Source organism: Struthio camelus, chromosome 10 (genome assembly GCF_040807025.1).
Source record: "Struthio camelus isolate bStrCam1 chromosome 10, bStrCam1.hap1, whole genome shotgun sequence".
NCBI lineage: Eukaryota > Metazoa > Chordata > Aves > Struthioniformes > Struthionidae > Struthio > Struthio camelus.
Window position 1 is genome coordinate 25,170,612 of NC_090951.1, and position 6,387 is coordinate 25,176,998.

Consider the following 6,387-nt stretch of genomic DNA (forward strand, 5'->3'; position numbering starts at 1 on the left):
GCAACACGGAGAGCAAGGGCAAGGGAAAGGAAAGGTGAAAAGCTGGGCACTTTCCAGGCAGACTCTCTCAGTTCTCAAGCTTGGCCTGGAGAATGGAGAAGCTTGACTGCTTTCCCAGAAGCAGGGGTAGCTGTCACGGCAGCCCCCCAGCAGAAGACACTGCACGATCACTAGAAACCAGGAAATCATTTTAGGCACGAGCCCACTGAATGTTTGGAACAGAGAGCACAGAAGAGCTTCCTAGGCCATGGCATCTTTGGAAACAAACCCCTTGGCCCACCCTTGCAGGTGCCTCCCGTGTCTTTTCCAACTCTCCTTTTCACCCGGCGGGCTTTGCAAAACCATTGCTGTGACTCGGATTCGAACCGAGGTTGCTGCGGCCACAACGCAGAGTACTAACCACTATACGATCACAGCTGCCCATGTGATTGCCTTTCCTCCTCGGGCCATTTGTCCCTCCTGCCTCCTGCCCTCCTGCCTTCTGCCCTCCTGCGGAGCAGCCAGAGCTGTCAGGTGACGGCAGGCTAGCAGGGAGAAGTCAGAAAATGCGAGTCTGTGTCCTTGCAGAGCAGCACCCGAACAGCGCAAGCCCTCATGTGCCTCCCTGGGAGAGGGGAGGCAAACTCACGCTCTAGATTCACCTTTTCAGAAGTCTCAGTTCTTGGGGATGGCAAAGAACTGGACTGAAGGAAGTTACGGGGCATGTCCAGGGGCTGGCGATGAGGAAAGGACAACTCTGCAAAGAGCGGCCCCGCGTAGCCAGCTGGACAGAGGGTGGTGTAGGGGGGAAGGCAGGTGCATAGCACAGGGGATACGAACTGCTCCGTGCCCAGCCCTGGCTCTTTCTGCTCAAGTGTCCCCTCCACCACGCACCCTGGGGTGCAGTGTGAGCCTGTGGGCGCACCTCCACAAAGAGCGACGGTCCTTTCCCCACTTGCTCTGCTCCTGCTGCTGGGAGAGGTCCTGGCGAGAGGTTGCAGCTGCAGGAGTGCTGCGCTGGGTGGCGGAGGTGGCTCAGCAGAAGGGAGCTGCTCCTCGCCTGAGCTACGTTGCAGCCATGCCCGGCCCTGGCCGCCATGCACCTCGCTGACCCTGCCCTTCCCTGGCTGACCGGGCTCCAGAGCTTGGCCTCAGACCCGTCTCAGCACTTTGGACTTGGCTGGCAACCACTGCTCTGTGCCTGGCCCTCGTTCCTGACACTCAACCAGCTCTCCCTTCTTGCTCGGGTGCTGAGGGCCTGTGCCCTGCCAGGGAGGTCCCTGCCTCACTGGCCTTGCTATGTCCCTCGCAGCCTGCTTGCCTGCCCTCGGAAAGCAGCCCGCTCCCACTGCTGGCTGCCACCTGCAGCAAGAGCGTGCTCACGCTTCGCACTGTGCTGCAAGGACAGCCGGAAGGGGCATCGGTCCCCTGGCGAGAGGCAATCCAGACTTCCCCCAGCCCAACCCATGCACCAGGACAGGAGTGTTGCAGTCTGGTGGGTATAGGTGAGTGGTGCAAGGAGCTGGATTTTGGCTCCGGTTTCTTGGAGAGGTGGGTTTGAAGCCCGTGCTGTCGGGTTTTGTTGTCTCAGGCTGCTGTGATTTGTGCCCAGCTGTGATTTTCTGCTCAGGGACTTTCCACGGCAGCGGGTCCCTGCCGGCAAGCCCACGTGTGCCGCCAAAAGGAGGCCGTCCCTGGGTGGGCTCGAACCACCAGCCTCTCGGTTAACAGCCGAGCGCGCTCGCCCATTGCGCCACAGAGACCCCCCCCGACCAAGGGCTGTCTCAGTGATGCGCCCGTCTGTGCCATGACACACCTCGGTGCTGAGGGACTGGCAATGCCCCTGATCTTGGGCCATGTCCTTGGAGGGCACGTGCACGCACCACGCGGTGGAGGCGGCTTGAGGAGAGGCCTTTTCTCAGTCTCTTCCAGCATCGCTTTCCCACACGCTGTGCGTCAAGAGAGAGCTGGTGGGTGCAGCTCTCTCCCGTGCCCGCCCGCCTGCTCTGCTCCTGGTGCTGGAGGCAGGACAGTAGCCACGCACACAGCACTGCTGACCTGGCTGAGGTGGACTCAGGGCAAGGGATTTGCTCCGCTCCCTCTGGCCACCCCTGCCCAGAGCAAGGTGTAGCAGTGGTGCCAGCAGCTGGAGGCTCCTCTCCTGGATGGGCCCTGAGCACCTGGGGTCCACTGCCCATAGGTGCTGAGTGGTGTCTAGGCTTCCTGTGAGCCCCAGCACCATCGGACCCTGTCAGCGCCCTCCGGACCGTTTCTCAGAGACTTCCGGAATAAGAAGAGCTTGGCGCAGGGGTTGCTTCAGAGCAGGCATTTGAGTGAGGCACACGGTGGTTTCCTCTCTGCGTGGGCATCGACTGACCCTGGCAGAGGACAGACTCCCCTCCCAGGGAGCCAGCTGCTCTATGAGCGCAGCAATGTGTGAGCCCTCTTGGCTTGACATGGAAAGACGGGCAGTTTTGTCCCGCAGAGGCACACTTCTGAGAGCTGCAGCTGAATTTAATGCAGGAGGGTGATTTTGCCAAGCTGTTAGGAGCTATGAAGCTGGACTGGTTGTGTCCTCCTGGCAGCGTGTCGTGACTAGAGCCGGGGCCATCTCAGCAGCACAAAAGGGCATTAGACTGTGCAGAAAGGGCCCCCAGGGCCCCCTTGCCTCAACCACGCTGCCAATAGCACACGGCGCAAACCTGTGTCCAGCGGTGACCAGCCTCCCCGCCGACCGCCACCTTGCACTCCCTGGGCCTTCCCGCTGCAGGGTGCCTGCTGCCCAGAGGCTCTGGTTGAGGGTCTCGTTCTCAGAAAGAAGGAGGAATGCCTGCAGAGTTGCCTGGGAAGGCTCGGGCTGCCACGGCAATTTGTCTTCCTGACCGGCTGTGGGGGGCTGTGGTTGGAGGGGTTGGTCCCCTGCAGGGCAGGGCTGGTGCCCACCAGTGGGTGCACAGGCAGGCTGGGCCTCTCCTCCCTGGTGGTCTAGTGGTCAGGATTCGGCACTCTCACTGCCGCGGCCTGGGTTCGATTCCCAGCCAGGGAAAGGCTTAGGGTTAGGCTTAGGCTTAGGGCTAACCCTATTGCCACAGCAAGCGAGGCCTTTCACCTGGGGGGCAGCGTGGAAGGAAGGGGACCCTATCAGATGCACAGGAGCTCTGAGCAGGCACGAGGAACAGGGCGTTTCCTCTGTTGCAACAACAGCCATCCTGGGCTTGCCTGTGCAGCCAGCTCCAGGGCAGCCCTGTCTTCTGCCAAATCCCCTTGCAGAATACCCTTTCCTTAGGGCTCCTGGGAGGCGCTGGGTGACAGAGAAAAGGTCTCTGGGTCTGCGGGACGTGACTCACCTGCCGCAGGAGCTGCCTTGTCTTTCAGTCCTAAGATCCCTGCACTACCCAGTCCCACAGAGGCAGGAGCAGGCGACTCTGCAGTGAAGCTTTGCTCTGCACATGCCAATGAGAGACCCTTCCCATGCTTCCTGGTGCAGACGGGGCCAGAAGGCCCAGGGAGGAGCTGAAATGGGCTCCTGGGCCCATGGGCAGGGTGTGTGGAGCATTGCTGGTCAGGGCCACTGAGGCCCTCAGGGCCCTGACAGCACCCAGGTGTCGCGTCCTGCTGCTACGCCACAGGGGACTCGCAATAACAACCAGTGCTTAGGCCCTGCTGATAGTCACAGCCTGAGCCAGCCCTTGGTTCTGTTACGTCCTGGACAACTCCGGTCACTTTGAAAAAAGCCCTGGAAACAAGCCCACCTGCCCCCCACACTCAGCCATGGCACAGGTGTTCCTCAGTGCAGCGAGATGTTGGTGCACAAGGGGTGGCGCTTAACGCTCCCAGACCCGATTTTGCATTCGCACGGCCTTTGGCACGGTTTGGAGACGGTCCTGGCGGACTCTTGGACAGTGCCCGGGGGGAAAGGAAGTAGCCGTTGCTGAGAGCACAGCTCACCGAGGCAGCACACAGGTGCAGCAGTTTGAGCCAAAGGAGGCTGTGACCTCTCGCAAGCTCTAACAGGCTCCAGCGAGCTCTGTCAGCCATTCCTGAGCACAGGGCGCTTGGAGCTCTAGTTCCACCTAGAGTCGTGATGAGGGAAGGTCAAGCAGCCGTCCAGCAGGTGCCAGCGAGAGACCTGTACCACAAGCGCTGGGCCCAGTACAAGAAAGACATGGCCATGCCGGAGCGAGTCCAGCAAAAGGCCTCCGAGAGGCTTGAGGGATTGAAGCATCCGTCACACGAGCAGAGGCTGAGAGAGCTGGGATTGTTTAGGCGGGAGACGCAAAGGCCCAGAGGGGCTCTTGTCAGTGTGTCTAAATACGTGATGGGGGGAGTAAAGAAGACGGAGCCAGACTCCAGAGCCCAGGCAGACTCCAGACTCCAGAACCCAGAGAGGCTGTGGTATACCTAACCAGCACCAGCCCTTGCTTTGCCGAGGCTCCTCTTTATTCCTTCCTTCCTTTATCCCTTCCTTCCTTCCTTCAGGGCAGAGCTCAGCACAGCCCCTGCGGCCAGCAATGGCAGCGCAGCGTCCCCATCTGGGGCCACCACACTGGTGAGCTCCCCCTCCCCGCCCCCGCCATGGCTCTCGCTGCGCCACGGCGTGGGGTGGGGGCAGCACCCCAAAACAGCCAGCGCAGCTGCCCTTGGCTGAGGTGGGCAAAGCCTGGCAGGGTCTGGGGGAGGGTGTCGCGGGAGGCCTGGCAGCCTCTTGGTGACGCGGGCGGGGGTCACAGTGGGACATGCCGCATCACAGCCACAGCTCCCCTCCCGCCACGGGGCCCCTCCCTGCACTTCCCTGCGAGGCCTGGGCAAGCCCAGCTTTCGGGTGCTGCTCTCGCCACCGCTCTTCTCTGGAGGAGCTGCTTTGCAGCGCAACGAGAGGGCGAAGGCAGGCCACGCAACACTGCTGGAGCCTGCCTGGGGAAGTGCAAAGGAGGAGGAGGAGAAGTTTCCTCCTCCCCCTCCTGCTACAGGGCCTCATTGAGCGTGAGGGGGCGCAAAGATGGAGAACCTGTGGCCAGACGTGTTCCCAACGCTCAGGAATCTCAGCCGCTGCGGTAAGGCTTGCAGGAGGTATTTCCTGACTGCTGTAGAGCATATCAGCTAGGAGAAGAGCTATGGAAAGGCTGGGCTCTGTGGGGCAGGGCTGGACAGGGCTAGTGGGTGCCACGAGAGACCAGTCTGCACGTCCCTTGGTGGCCCAGCGGTGAGTTTGGCAGCCGGGACTCCTGCAGGGGAGACACCTGGGGCTGCCCTGAGCCTGGGCGACTCCTGTGGGCACGGCACCGTCCTCTCACTGGCGTGGAAAGCTAGTCCCCGTTTCCCTAGCGGGCGGGTATGCCTTTCAGGCATGCCCACCTGAAAGGACAGGAGCCTCGCTTAGAAGTGGGCAGAGGTGTCCTCGCAGCTCAGCTCTGCAGCTCCCGCCACGTGGAGCGCCTTGCGTGTTTGGAATTGGGGTGGCGGTATGTTTCGTCTCACCTGCACCGGTCACCTCCTTGGTGAGCAGGGTGCTGAATGGTTGTGCGCTTGCTGACTTGGATTTTTCCCTTGCTTTCCAGAGATTGTTACCATTTGGGACAGCGTCTCTGAATACATTCTAGAGCACTTGGCAGAGAACAAGGTGGGTCTTGTGGCTCGGTCCTCCCCTCCTGAAACGCTGACGGTTTGCCTTGTCCTGACACCCCTGTGCCACGGCGTGCCGTTGCTTCCCTCCCCTGAAAAGAGAAAGAGCACCCCCGCAGGACACTGTCCTGGACAAATGTGCCGCAGAGCAGCTTCTCTGGCACCGGCGGTAACAACGGAAGTCCCGATAAAGCAGAAGAGAGTGCTGGGCACTTTCTGGGCCTTCTCCCTTCTCCAGTGCCAGCATGGAAAAACCAAAGCCTGGCCCCTGTTCCAGGGTTGGTCCCTGCCGTTGGAAACCCCTCCGACTGTAGGTAGGGGAGGAATGTTGGCTCTGCTGTTGCTTTCCCAAAGAGATTTGGGGGGGCGAGCAGAGGAGCAAGAGGGAAGAAAGGTCTGGAGTGTGTGCTTTCCCTAGTGCCCCATCTTGCCCTTTGCATGCTAGGGGTGGGCAGGGCCCAGGGCAGCATCCCCACGCTCGGGCAAGCCCTCGGTCCGTTTTTCGTCTCCAGGCTGCTTATGCTTGTTCCTTCTCTCCCGCTGCTGCTCTCAGGGTGTCAAGGTATTAGGAGTGGGGATATTCTATGTCCTTAAACACTACGAGTGCTCCGTGAACGGTGAGCTTTCGATTGTTCGGAGACCCATGTTCCGTATATCGGAGGTTGTTGCCAAGGAATACCAGGCCAGGTGCGCTCAAGAAGATGTTCCTGGTAAGAAGACACGTTAAAACCTTTGCCTGCCCTTGCGCCGAGCTTGAGGCGCATGCAAACTGCTCTGAAGACATGA

General features: G+C 60.7%; 2 non-coding genes across 2 annotated transcripts; both read right to left on the reverse strand.

Annotated features, from left to right (window-relative positions):
* Positions 1–345: 345 nt before the first annotated feature.
* TRNAH-GUG (transfer RNA histidin (anticodon GUG)) lies at positions 346–417 on the reverse strand. The gene has a single exon. It is a non-coding gene; the product is annotated as a tRNA-His (tRNA).
* Positions 418–1,668: 1,251 nt separating this feature from the next.
* Positions 1,669–1,742, reverse strand: TRNAN-GUU (transfer RNA asparagine (anticodon GUU)). The gene has a single exon. It is a non-coding gene; the product is annotated as a tRNA-Asn (tRNA).
* Positions 1,743–6,387: the final 4,645 nt, after the last annotated feature.